This window comes from Abramis brama, assembly GCF_963993115.1.
Source record: "Abramis brama genome assembly, chromosome: 2".
Taxonomy (NCBI): domain Eukaryota; kingdom Metazoa; phylum Chordata; class Actinopteri; order Cypriniformes; family Leuciscidae; genus Abramis; species Abramis brama.
Genome location: NC_139964.1, coordinates 22,460,334 through 22,474,993, shown reverse-complemented (window position 1 = coordinate 22,474,993; position 14,660 = coordinate 22,460,334). Strand labels below are relative to the sequence as shown.

General features: G+C 45.6%; 1 protein-coding gene across 2 annotated transcripts in view; it reads right to left on the bottom strand.

Moving 5' to 3' along the window:
* Positions 1 to 14,660, bottom strand: part of LOC311076523 (uncharacterized protein) — a 70,578-nt gene that overhangs the window by 49,761 nt on the left and 6,157 nt on the right. The window lies entirely within an intron of this gene.

The window sequence follows — 14,660 nt, the reverse complement described above, 5'->3', positions numbered from 1 at the left end:
CATTCCAGTTGTTCAGGACGGGTTTGGCAGGATTTAGTTCAATACAGTCCTCATTTCTACCCGCGTCATTTGGCTCATTTATTTCCCAAAACCTGAATGAAATACAATCAGATTCAGTTCAAGAGCTCTAAAAGCATTTACTCACTCATGCTAAAAAAACTTTACTTTTAAAAACAAATGCAAAAGATACACAATGATTGTCTGAGTGTTGTATCTCTTATCCTTGATTCAGTGTTGAATTATCAACCCATTTCATGATCCCTTCAGTCTCAGTGTCAGACAAACCAATCCACACTCTCTCCTTGATGAATGAAGATATGAACCTCTGGATATGAAAAACGTGCCATTTCCTTTCAATAAACATAAACAATTGTATCTATTAGTGGTATTGTAAAGTACATATATATATATATATATATATATAGATATATTCAGTCTCTAACTCCAGTTTCTTCTGACTCAAAGGGTTTAAGTTGTTCTTCAGTTGGTCTTTTTCAGTCATTAGATCAGTGTAATTGTCCTGTAAGCTGATGATAGTATGATTGAACTCTTCAACTGTGTTCTTGTAACTCTTTAACAGGTCTCTCTCTGCTGTGATGGTGATGTACAGTGTGATGAAGACCAGCAGAAGAACACAAATGAGCCCGAGACACACTGTCTTCAACACCAAACACCTGCGTCCTCCTGACAAACAGAGACAAAACACACACATATCAGTTAACCAGAGGTGGAAAGTCCAGGGGTCAGAAAGTAAAAGTCCTGCCATATGTTTATTCCACCCATGAACGCTATTTGCTATTTGCTGACGTTACGCAAATGAGACCTAACCAATACTGTCATATTTTTTTGATTTGTTTTAGTTTTTAGAGAAGTGCATATGACATGAATAAAACGTAATGAATTCATTTTTGATAATACAAAATGAACACAAGTAGTCAAGTAAATTGTTCAAAGTGCAAAATACCACAAAACTAAGACTAAAACACACAAACAAAAAATAAGAAAAGCAGGTAACGAGAAGTGTAAATTTAAATCAAGTAAACAGTCAAGTGCACCCCCCTTAGCTCAAACCAAGTAAAAAATGCCGATGTTAATTTGTCTTTGTTATATTTAACCATTAGCTTGCGTTATTAACCTGTTTTCATTATGGTAAAGTGTAAATTTGCTTCTTTGATGCAAACATGCTAACTACACAAACCTAGCTCTATCAGTTCGCCATCATTATCGTTCAAACAACTGGTTATTTTCGTTCATGAACGACATGTACCAGTTCGTTCAACTCGTTCACAAACGATAAGATCTCTCTCTCGTTCAGACCTATGGTTCAGACTCAAAAGTCAGTGAAGGTCGTATTCGTTCACTACATCCAACAAATCCAATGCTCTGTCACGTCTCATACTCGAAGGCTATTGGCTCGAGGTTCATTCTTTGACAGGTTGAAAACACCGGTTCACTGAGCTGCGCATGCGCTGCTAATAGCGCCGCGCTGCTCTGGAGGGAGGGATTTCACATTTCAGTGAACGAGAAATATGAGTCAATGGATTACGTGAACGAGAACGATTCGTTCACCTAAAGGATTCGTTCAAAAAGAACGATTGGTTCACGAACGTAACATCACTAGTAATGACCAATATACATCAAAGTCAGAGATTAGGCTATAAATGAGTTCAATGATTCAGGTCAAATGATGATTATGTTAAAATATAACTAACACCTGTTCACCTTTTCTCTTTGATCATCTGGCTGTTATAACTCAGTTACAGCAGCCAAACAAAATCTGAAGTTAAACATTTAAAGGTCAACTGCCCAACTAAATCAAACACTGGTCCCCATAATGGTGACTATAATTTAGATTTTTCTCATTCAGTGATTCTGCTTGTTAACATCAGGTATCTTCAATAATGGTCAATCATCACTCAATTAATCACTTAATTAGATCATTAACTTTAACACTCTTGAGTCTGGAGTCATATAAACTCCCAGGAGAGTTTTTGCTGTTGGACGTCAAGGTACATATATGTAACTTTTTGAGGATCAAAAAGCATTAAAAGTTACATATATGTACCGTTTCTTTTAATGGTTAAGGTACAATATTGTACCCTTGAGGGTACAGCCCCAGTGACAAGCCATTGTACCCCTAAAGGTACAATTATGTACTTTATTTTCTGAGAGTGTATGTAGAGCCAGCCCTGATTGGCTGCTTGAATCTCAATTTAAAAGAGTTTTCAAACGGACGAGCAGAGGACGAGAGATAGTTGCAAGATACCGAACTTCACCGAATAAGAAAACATCATATTTGAAGTAAGTTTTTAAGGTTTAGCATCAGGGGGGTTTGCTCCGAATACATTCGGCCTAATACACGCATATACAGTAGGCTACCTTGCCGTGTGTAGCCTACGTTACAGTATACAAATGTTCTAGCTAATGTGAGGATAGGAGATCAAAACGCAGGCAAAGAAGAGCAGAAACAAGCGATATCATAATGCGATTACTATAGGACTGTGAAGCTTTATGGGTGTAGGGTGTTGATGGACTCGAGCTGTGTTTTGATCATCATTAAATCTGATCTAGATGTAGTCTTTGATAAAAATGCGATTTTCTCAGCTTTTTGCTCATGTTGCTTTTTATGAAACTTGCCAACATTCAAGTGTTGATAAACAAGTAATAAAAACTCAGTGAGTGTTTTAGCGCAATTTTCTCACCTCATGGGATCACAACACTAAGAGATAGTAAATCTTTTCCTGGATTTTTTTTTGTGCGTTCCCGAGATTAGACCTTCCTTAACATAATGCCGAAAACCCGAAGTCTCTAGGTGGTCTGGTTGAGGAGTAGATAGAAGTGCAAGATTGGTGCGCACAGACGCACAGAACAGAAATCATGAGTTAACCAGCGCAATTTGTCCGGTGGAAAATTGCGCTAAAAAGACGCAGGAAGCTAGAATTTTTTTTTTTTAAAGCACAGGGTCTGTTCTTTCTTATGTTCAGATATTCATACAACAAAATATTCTGGGGTGCCATGAAATTGTGAAAATTACCAAAAACACAATTTTTTTTTTTATACTGGAAAGAGTTAAGATAAAAATATTTTTAATAAGCACAAACATAGTCCAGTCATTTTATGAAAAAAGGTTTAACAAATTGCAACAGAAGCAAACTCAAATCATTTTGTATCCTCAATATGTCCTGAGTAAGGAAAAAAAGTCCAGAAGAATCCCATTAGGGGAAAGTTTTGAAAACTGTTTCTGGGGATTCACTTTTTATTTTACCTACCTTTAGTCTTCAGCATTTTCCTTAACATTGTCTCCTGTTCTTCCCTCAGACTCGTCCCCCAGAAACAGTCCCACAGACCCAGCCCCAAACCCAATCTCTTAATAATTAATAAAGGCTGGTTTCTAAAGTACTTCTTCCTGCCTCTATGTATTAATGTTCATGGGTAGCCGTAATGGGTTCCATTCAGACCTTAACATTAAGTATTTTACTGTTATATGTCAACAAGATTCAACAAGACATTTTCTCCTGGCTATATCCAATGTTTAGACCTGTTGTGGTATTTATGCAAATTATCACATACATAATTAGATTATGCACCATTTGTCCATGTTAACAACCAATTTAAAAAAAAACTTGTAATACATTTTTTGTTTGTCTTGATGCAAGTAATCAACTCAGTAATTTTCATGGTGATATCTAAAGGTTACAATTTTTACCCTATTCACGTAAGAAAAAGAATGAATAGGCGTATGAATAGGCTATATTTGGGTCTTTTTCAGAATGGGATTCTTCAGGACTTGTTTTTCCTTACTCAGGACATATTGAGGATACAAAATCAGTTGAGTTTGCTTCTGTTGCAATTTGTTCAAGGTTGACCCCCATTTTGGCTTAAAATGACTGGACTAACAGGCAGATCAGACCCCAGCCCTTGCATCACCACTGGCTAGTCAGAGTCAGTGTGGTCAGACTTCAGAACCATCAACAGCTCAGAGCATCTACCAGACACAGGCAGTCAATCACATACCAAATTCAGGAATTTAAGTTGAGAAGATTTTGCCAGATTAAAAGGATAGTTCACCAAAAAATGAACACAAAAAAATAATGATAAATTAAATAATTATAATTAGAAAGATGTTCAACACTTATAGACACAAACAGAGTGACCCAATTCCTTCCATAAGCTTTTCCACTGTCTGTCTGTCTGTCTGTCTGTGTGTGTGTGTGTGTGTGTGTGTGTGTGTGTGTGTGTGTGTGTACTGTGTACCCCCGCAAGTAGCAGTGGCCACCCCCTGGCCACCCCATGTATAAAACTCTAGTTCCGCCACTGTAAATAAAGGTACAAAATTGTCACCACAGGTACAAGACTGGTCTCTTAAGGTACAAATCACAAGGGTACAAATATGTACCTTATGCCAAGGGTACAATATTGTACCCTTGAGGGTACAGCCCCAGTGACAAGCCATTGTACCCCTAAAGGTACAATTATGTACTTTATTTTCTGAGAGTGTACCTCAAAAGTTAACATCATAATTTCTTCTTCAAATGAAACTTTCTACTTACTGCACCTTCGATCTTTTCCTTCGTCCTGGCTGTGATTCTGTGTTTGAGGTCCAGTTGTGTCCTTAATATCATCATTTTCAACATTTTCATAAATGTCCTCTAAATCCATTATTCACTCTTATGTGTGACAGCAAGTGTTCACAGATGAGCTGTGGTTGAATGATAGTCATGGTGCTACACTAAACGGGAAGTGGCTTTATTAGTTCAGACACAGAGAAAAATACTTTCATTCCCACAACAAAACTCTCCGAAACTCTGCATAGACTCAAACACCTTTAAACAGGACTAAATTAAGCTCAATATTATATTGATGGCAATAAACTGAAAAGGAATGAATAAATGTTGTTAACCTGGGACTGAGAGGATGATGGAAGGAAAAACAGAGATAACTATTAAACGCAAGTGGGTGTACATAAAAGTGTTCAATGTTGAAATATCACAATATTTAGGGTTGGAACTTCAAGTCTCACAAATCCCTTTTATCACATGTGAGCATGGCAGATCATTCTCGTTTTTCAGGACTGGATTTTCAGGCATCAGTTCAATACAGTCCTCATTTCCATTCCACTTTGGTCATTTGGTTCACCTTTGAGGCCAAAACCTGAATAATATGTATGAAATTTTAAATTATTTGGATGCCCTTTTTAACTTATAACTGTCAACTTGACTTCAGCGGAATTGTGTTACAGAAATAAAAGACGTGACCAATAATAATATTTCTTAGAAAGCAACTACAAAATGAGAAACATCACAAAGCAATATTATGCAAGAGCCAACAGTAATCACATTATCACAACAACAGCATCAAGAATGCACTAAAAGGTACAGAAGTGAGCAGAAGTGAAAGTGCAGAAAAGTATTGTATTTATAGGAGGTGCCTTTGGATTTGCAGTTCAAGTTAAGTGGTTTCAGAACAGGTGTGATCTTTAGAGTGATGAGTGGTTTTACACTAGTGCTAACCCTGAACAGGAAGTGGTTTCATTTCACACTGGCCTTCGACAAGAATACAGACTTGCAGTCCAACTAGGGCTGGGCGATATATCGCACGATATTGTTATGCGCATCTCTCAGTAAAGCCGGTTCCTTGATTAGTAGTAAATCGTCATCACCTGCTTTCAGATGGAGCGGCATTTACTACAAAGAGCCGTAGTTAACTGACAAGCTGAGCCAAATCACATCAATATTGTGGACGTATCGCCAGCGATAATTAATGCGATATGGCTCAGCTTGTCAGTTAGCTACGGCTCTTTGTACACAGCAAAAACTCCAGTGTTAAATTAACACTCCTGGGAGTGTATATGAACACTCAAGAGTGTTGAAGTTAATGAGATAATTAAGTGATTAATTGATTAATTGAGTGATGATTGAACATTATTGAAGACACATGATGTTAACAAGCAGAATAACTGAAGGAGAAAATCACAAATTGTAAGCCACCGTTATGGCGATCAATGGTTGCGGACTCTTGACCCTTAACTTTATTAACTGCCAGATGAACAAAGAAAAAATGTGATCTGATGGTGTTGGTTATATTATGACATTCATCATTTGAACTTGATCACTGAACTCATTAAGATCCTTCTTTCTGACTTTGATTTGGTTACAGCATTATGGAGGACATTTTCTGCCAAATTTAAATAAATAAATTAAATGATTAAAATTAAAATTAAAACCAGATTAACGATTTCATTACAGAAAACAGTACGCAAAATATGTGACAAAATTGAGAATGAAATTAAATGATTTCATTTTCACAGCATTATCCCTGTCAAATTGAAAAATAAAATGCAATTGGTGATTTCACATTTCATTTTCACTACAGTCTCGAGGCAAGACTGCCAATATTAAAATTAAAAGCCAAACGTGAAAAAGAAACTACAAATACAGTTTTTACAATGCTCTTTAGTAACGCTCACGCAATAATAGTGACACAATTCAAATACAAATGTAAATTTTCGTTTTCATTTTAATTCCTCTTTGATTTCACAGTATTCATTTTCGTTTTCATTTTCAAAGACAACCTGCATGCAAATTCTATGTTAATGAGTGGGTGTGGCTTATTCTAGTAACGGCGCTGAGACACGCCTTCTGTAAAGCGAAGTCGTCGACGTCCCGCATGAGTATAATGTGTGAAACAAAATTATTTAAATGTGATTATATTGTAATCGAGACGACGAGATATGGCGAAATCTGTTAGTGAGCTTTTGCGGGAAGCTGCCGCAGCATTAGAACATGGAAACAACCAGCCTGACATGTTAGTTATGATGTTAGACTCAGGCTAGACCATAATCGACGATGAGGTTCATTCATGTATTAGGCTGTTTTGGAAATTCAACTATTTGGGTGTACAGAAGTCTTAGTAACACAATTTCTACAACAATTATAGCCAGACATTAATACCCACTGGCTTTAACCGAGAACCTCGGCCAATGTTTCATTCGCGTCGTGCCTAACAACAGTGTTAATTTTGGCAGCCATTTTTGATTTAGTCTTAGTTTTCATCTTGAGACGAAAATACTTATTGGTCTTAGTCACATTTTAGTCATTTTGTCTTTCATAGTTTTAGTCTAGTTTTAGTTGACGAAAAGTCATTGCATTTTTTGTCAACTTTTAGTCAAACTGCAGTTACCGACATTAATTTTGGTAGCTATTTATATGTATTCTTTAGACAAAAATGTCCTAATTTTTTTTTATCTCTAGGCCAATTCACTTAAGCTTATGAGAAATGTAAATTAAGGTAACAGGCTGTATTGACATTGCACTCTTTAGCAGTAGCACTTGTGCAATTCTACATACGCCTTTTCCTTAGTTCAGTGGTTTTTAGAGTGCCCTACCCCCTGGTACCCCCTCTCTTCCACTTAGACTGCAGTCACACTTTCTCCATTAAGGGACAATATTTTTTAAATATTTTTTTTAATTAAACAATGTTCAATAAATATGCAACGATGGTAAAAACAAAGTGATACCGGTACTTTTAAAATATTAAATTAAAGCCAGTAGTAAGTCACTGTCTTTATGAGTGAGTCATGGAGTCATTCATTCATTCATTCATTCATTCAGTAAGGAAGCAAGCTGCTATTTTTATGAACGGGTCATTGAATCTCACGATTCTTTCAAAGCAACAGATTCGTTCACGAATCACCGCTGTGTGCTGCAGTTCTGCTGTGGCTTTCGTTGCAAAATAGAGCAATAAGCCTAAATGTAGGCTAGTACATTATTTAATGTTACCCTTCTGTTTGTTGAACTGTTGTATAAAATTAATGTCACATTTGAAATCGTGTGGATATTCAGGAAACTCTTGCTCGTATAATATGATAAACATTAAAACTGCTGGATATCAGCCTATATTTTGATCGCAGATTTAGTAGCACAGGTAGCGCAAACGGCTCGTGGCAGAACACAGACCGACTGAACGACACTTTAATTTAAGTAGAAAATCTCAAATGAAGATAAAAACGTCTCGGTTACTGTTGTAACCCTCGTTCCCTGAAGGAGGGAACGGGAGACGTAACGTCGACGTGACGACGTAATTGGGATCACTTCAGGGAGCCCTATCAACTTCGAGTGTCTACAGAACGAGCCAATGAACGTTGGCGTGCGTGAATCGCGTCACGCGCCCCGCCCCGCCGCGCGGGTATAAACAGGAAGCGGGCGCACGCACACATTGTTTTTCGCTGAGGAGCCGAGATTTGTGACGGCCATGCAGCGATGGTCAGCAACGGTGGCGACGGGACGTTACGTCTCCCGTTCCCTCCTTCAGGGAACGAGGGTTACAACAGTAACCGAGACGTTCCCTTTCAGTCGCTCACGTTCGACGTAACGTCGACGTGACGACGTAATTGGGATCCCATGGAAAACGCCACGGTTGCTGCCACATCCAGCGCCCTACGCAGAACTCTCAGACCCCCAACTGCTGGGGCGGAAGGCCTGCGTAGAGGGAGTTCAACTGCTGTTCCATTATACCCCACACAGAGGAACTCTTGGATAACACTGGGAAAGCATACCTTTCCAGGGGAAAGAACGCTGCGGAGCCACATCCTGCCCGAAGGGAGGTAACATGTGGAGAATACACATATGGACTGGCCGAAGGGGCAGTGCAACATATGGAATGTCACTGGGGTGGCTCCACCCGAAGGGGGAGACACACCGGACAGTGACGGCAGAGCGGGCTCTGCCAAGGGAAGACACGGGCTCACCGCAGGGAGCTGGTCGTGGAAGAATACACATATGGGATCGCCGCAGGGATCACCACATATGGAACCCAGCCTAGCACAAGTTACACAAGCATACAAGCACTAGACCTGGCGTCGGACGCTCCGCAACGTCCGACTGCCGAAGGGGTGCGGAGGAACTCACAGGGCTCGCCAAGTGGGGAACTCGACTGGAGTAAAAAGCGCACGTATCCGTTCCTAGGAAGGGAGTGGCGCAGCAAGCCGACACTAGAGCGGGAACTTCGGTGTTACCGGCTAGTAGAAGCGAGCACAAAGGAAGAAACCGGCTCAACACGTAAGCTATAAAACCTAGCGAACGTGTTAGGTGTCGCCCAGCCCGCAGCTCTACAGATGTCTGTCAGCGAGGCGCCGTGAGCCAGCGCCCAGGAAGAAGCGACACTCCTAGTGGAGTGGGCTTTCAACCCAGGCGGGCAGGGCACGCCTTGGGCTTCGTAAGCCAAGGCGATGGCATCCACTATCCAGTGGGCCATCCTCTGCTTGGAGACAGCCTTCCCTTTCTGCTGGCCTCCGTAACAGACGAAGAGCTGATCTGAGGTCCTGAGGCTTTGCGTTCTGTCCACGTACAGACGCAGAGCGCGAACGGGACAGAGAAAAGCCAGGGCTGGGTCTGCCTCCTCCGAAGGCAGCGCTTGCAGGTTCAATACCTGGTCCCGGAAGGGAGTGGTAGGAACCTTGGGCACGTATCCGGGCCGGGGTCTCAGGATCACGTGAGAGTTATCCGGGCCGAATTCTAGGCACGATTCGTCGACCGAAAATGCATGCAGGTCCCCTACCCTCTTGATGGAGGCCAATGCAACCAGGAGAACTGTCTTACAGGACAGGATTTTTAACTCAGCAGATTGCAGAGGCTCAAAGGGTGGTCTCTGAAGAGCCGAAAGGACCAGAGACAAATCCCAAGAGGGTATAGAGAGTGGGCGAGGAGGATTTAGTCTCCTTGCTCCCCTCAGGAACCTGACGATCAGGTCATGCTTTCCCAAAGACTTACCATCAACAGCATCGTGATGTGCAGCAATAGCGGCAACATACACTTTAAGGGTGGAGGGAGACAGCCTTCGCTCCAGCCCTTCTTGCAGGAAGGAAAGCACGGCTCTGATCGAGCAAGATCGGGGGTTCTCCTCGTGAGAGGAGCACCAGTCAACGAACAGGTTCCACTTCAACGTATAGAGGCGCCTCGTAGAGGGGGCTCTAGCGGAAGTGATGGTGTCAACTACCGCAGGGGGTAGGTCACCTAGAACCTCCGCGTCCCGTCCAGGGACCAGACATGGAGTTTCCAGAGCATCCGTGCCGAGGGTCCCCTCGGTCAGAGAATAGAACAACTGGCAATGAGACGTGTCCGGGGCGGCAAACAGATCTACCTGTGCGGTCCCGAAGCGCCTGAAAATCAGCTGGACCACCTGGGGATGGAGTCGCCATTCTCCCGGTAGCACCTGCTGCCGTGAGAGCTCGTCGGCTGCACGGTTGAGCAGGCCCGGAATGTAAACGGCACGAAGCGACCTCAGATGCTTCTGACTCCAGAGGAGGAGATGGCGTGCGAGTTGTGACATGCGGCGGGAACGTAGACCACCTTGGCGGTTGATGTACGCAACGGTCGCAGTGCTGTCCGTACGGACCAGTACGTGCTTGCCTAGAAGCAGCGTTTTGAAACGGCTCAGTGCAAGACGTACTGCTAACAACTCGAGGCAGTTGATGTGCCAATGCAGTTGAGGCCCCGTCCACAGACCTGAAGCTGCATGCCCGTTGTACGTGGCCCCCCAGCCGGTGGTAGAGGCATCCGTGGAGACCACAGAGTGCCTGGACACTTGTTCCAGGGGAACACCTGCCCGCAGGAACGAAGGGTCCGACCACAAGCTGAGAGTTTGGCGACAGTGCGGAGTCACTTGGACCCGGCACGAGCCGCTCTGCCACGCCCATCTCGGGACTCGATCGTGGAGCCAGTGTTGGAGCGGCCTCATATGAAGCAATCCGAGCGGCGTAACCGCGGCTGCAGATGCCATATGCCCCAGGAGCCTCTGAAACAGTTTCAGTGGTGCCGCTGTTCTGCGTCTGAGCGTGCTCACGCAGTTCAACACTGACTGGACACGGGCCTCGGTGAGGCGCGCTGTCATGCTGATCGAGTCTAACTCCATACCGAGAAAAGAGATCCTCTGCCCGGGGGTGAGTTTGCTCTTTTCCCAGTTGACCCGAAGCCCTAGGTGGCTGAGGTGACTGAGCACCATGTCCCTGTGTTCGCACAACTGCTCTCTCGACTGGGCCAGAATAAGCCAGTCGTCGAGGTAGTTGAGGATGCGAACACCACGCTCGCACATGGGAGCAATGGCCGCCTCCGCGACTTTCGTGAAGACGCGGGGCGACAGGGCCAGCCCGAAGGGTAAGACCTTGTACTGATATGCCCGTCCCTCGAACGCAAAGCGGAGAAACGGTCTGTGTCGAGGGAGAATCGAGACATGAAAGTACGCGTCCTTCAGGTCGATCGCTGCAAACCAATCCTGGGGACGGATGCATTTGAAAATGCGTTTCTGCGTAAGCATCTTGAACGGTAGCCTGTGAAGGGACCGGTTCAGGACGCGCAGGTCCAGGATTGGTCGTAACCCACCACCTTTCTTGGGTACAATGAAGTACGGGCTGTAGAAGCCGGTCTTCATATCGGCTGGAGGGACCGGCTCGATCGCGTCCTTCGCCAGTAGGACTGCGATCTCCGCCCTGAGCACGGGGGCATTGTCCGCCAGAACACGGGTGAACAGGATGCCCTTGAAAGCAGGGGGGCGCCGGGCGAACTGAATCGCATAGCCGAGTCTGATGGTACGGACGAGCCAGCGAGACGGGCTGGGAAGCGTTAACCAGGCTCCCAGAGACCGAGCAAGCGGGACCAAGGGCACCACAGACGTACCCGGGGTGGGGCAGCGCGGCGGAATGCAGGGACCCAGAGGTTTCAGAAATTGCTCTTTTTTTGAAAATGTGGGTACCGGCGGAACAAAAAGAAAAGGAAACAAAAGATTCTCCGCCCGGCCCTCCACCGGGGGAAGGAGTGGCGCCTTCGCCATCTCCTGAAGAGCAACTTGATCCACCTCCGGGCCACCCGTCTCAGGGTCGTTTGCACCGTCGCTTGCCTCCTGGTTTGGCAGCGGCCTGGACGGGCGGGGTCGGCTTCCTACGGCTTGCTCCGCGCTGAGGCCTGGATGGTTGCTGCTGCTGCTGGGGCTTAGCGGGAGCGGAGGACGCCGCAGAAGGCCGACCTCGGCGACGAGTAGACGGAGGGTCTGCGGCCGGCGGACGGGTGGGAGCAGCAGCGGTCCGCCGGGGCAGGATGTGCCGGATGGCCTCCGTCTGCTTCTGTGCGGCCGAGAACTGTTGGGCAAAGCTCTCGACCGCGTCGCCGAACAACCCAACCTGGGAAAGAGGGGCATCCAGGAACCGATATTTATCGGTGTCCCTCATATCCGCCAGGTTGAGCCAAAGGTGGCGCTCCTGGACCACCAAGGTGGACATCGCCTGACCAACTGAACGTGCGGTTTCCTTCGTCGCCCGGAGGGCGAGGTCGGTTGCCACACGGAGCTCCCGGAGGAGCTCTGGGTCAGAACCACCCTCGTTCATGTCCATGAGCGCCTGGGCCTGGTGGACCTGCAAGAGCGCCATGGCATGGAGGGCAGAAGCAGCCTGTCCACAGGCCTTGTAAGCCTTCGCCGTCAGACCGGACGAAAACTTACAGGCCTTGGACGGGAGGCGTGGATTACCCCGCCAAGAGGAAGCGGACGCCGGACACAGCTGCATCGCGACGGCCCGCTCCACTGGGGGGATATCCACATACCCCTTAGCTGCCCCGCCGTCGAGGGTGGCGAGGGGTGAGGAGCCACTAGAACGGCTTCGGGCACTATACGGTGCCTTCCACGTCCTAGAAGGCTCCTCATGCACTTCCGGAAAGAAAGGTACCGGGGCGGCGCACTGAGAACCAGCACGGCCCGCCCCGAGAAACCAATCGTCCAACCGAGAAGGTTCGGGACGTGGTGGAGGATTCCACGCAAGCCCGACCTTCTCGGCGGCCCGGGAAAGCATAGCAGTCCATTCTGGATCTGGCTCGGACAACGCTACACGCCCCGAGGGGGGCAACGCAGCCGAGTCGTCATTTCCAGAGGACAGCTCCCCCTCCGATGCTGCGATCGACATCTGGTCATCAGCCGGAGCCCCAAAGGAAACGGTTGGTCGTTCCGGAGAAGGACCAAGACGTCCACTAAGGGGCCCCAGTGGCGACAGCGCTTGTGAGGCGTGAGGGGCCCGCGGAGGATGACTCGACGGGGAAGCCCTCACGGTAATCTTCAGATCACCCTGGTCATGCGCCGAAGTAGGTCTATTCTGCGGGGCAGAATAGACACTAGATCGGGGCATAGGCGAGGGGACTGCACCTCCCTTGAGGTAAGCGAGTCTCGATCTAAGCGCTGCGATAGTCATGTTCCCGCAGTGGGAACATGAACTATCCACAAAAGCTGCCTCAGCGTGTTGAATGCCCAAACACGAGAGGCAACTGCTGTGGCCATCTGCTGGCGCCAGGGAACGACGGCATCCAGAAACGCACAAGCGGAATGACATCTTGAAAAAGACGCAGGGTCACGCTTGTGTTGCTCTTTTAGTGAAAATAAAAAAAGGATTTAGAAAAACTCTCTTTTGTGTTGAGGCACCCAGGGGTAGCCGCAGTGTGAATGCACACACAGGGGAAACGCCCACCGAACCGACACACACACACACAAAACACAAACACAATGCTGTGAAAACAGCAGTTGAGAGCTGCAATGCTCGCGGCCACCGCTGATCGCGCCGTCACACCAACACAGGAACAGAGAGATGATCCTCTTTTTGAAGTCTTCAAAGGCTGATTCTGATAGACAAAAAGTCTCATAGAAACTCGGCTCCGAAGTGAAAGACAATGTGTGCGTGCGCCCGCTTCCTGTTTATACCCGCGCGGCGGGGCGGGGCGCGTGACGCGATTCACGCACGCCAACGTTCATTGGCTTGTTCTGTAGACACTCGAAGTTGATAGGGCTCCCTGAAGTGATCCCAATTACGTCGTCACGTCGACGTTACGTCGAACGTGAGCGACTGAAAGGGAACTCCAGCTTACTCGTCTGTGTTTTCAGATCATCCGCGGTTCTTCAGCAGTGTCGAGAGCGCGCGCGCATGGTTGCCAGATACTATTGAAAAGACCGGGTAGAAAACGTGTTATATTAACAGAAAAGCTCTGACTGGGGGTTTAATTATTGAAATCTGGCAACCGTAAGCATGAACGCTCGTAAAAAACAGTCAATGTGTTGTCGTCTCCTTTAATTGACACAAACAAGTGGTTTTGGTTAAGTTTAAAAAATGTTTAAAGTTTAAACACATTTCAGTCTCGTCTTTTTTCGTCAACGATATTGCATGTGTTCATATAGTCACAGTTATCGTTTAATGACGTGGGTGTCGTCTCTCATCGTCTTGTCTTAGTCAGGGGAAAAAAGGTCGTCAACGAACATTTTTCGTCATAGTTTTCGTTAACGAAATTAACACTGCCTAACAACGCCCTTCAGCCGTGACTTATTCAGATAAGATAAAATTGATATTTAATTGTGGAGCTTTCCTTACCACTTTCAAATAATGTGCATAAATGTGAATCTCTGAAAATTCTTAAGTCATGCACAGATCCTGGCCATTTTGCTTTCACATTGTGATATGGAAGATTTTAGTCAACTGCCTTTTTTTTACTTGATATAATATTAGCCTACTAATCTGGAATATTAAGAATCACAATAGTAACTGGGCTGCACATTTACATTGTGAATCCCCTTTCTGTTCACATAATCCCCTTCACTGAGGCCTTGATGGCACTCTATGGTCTATACCAATCACGTTAGTG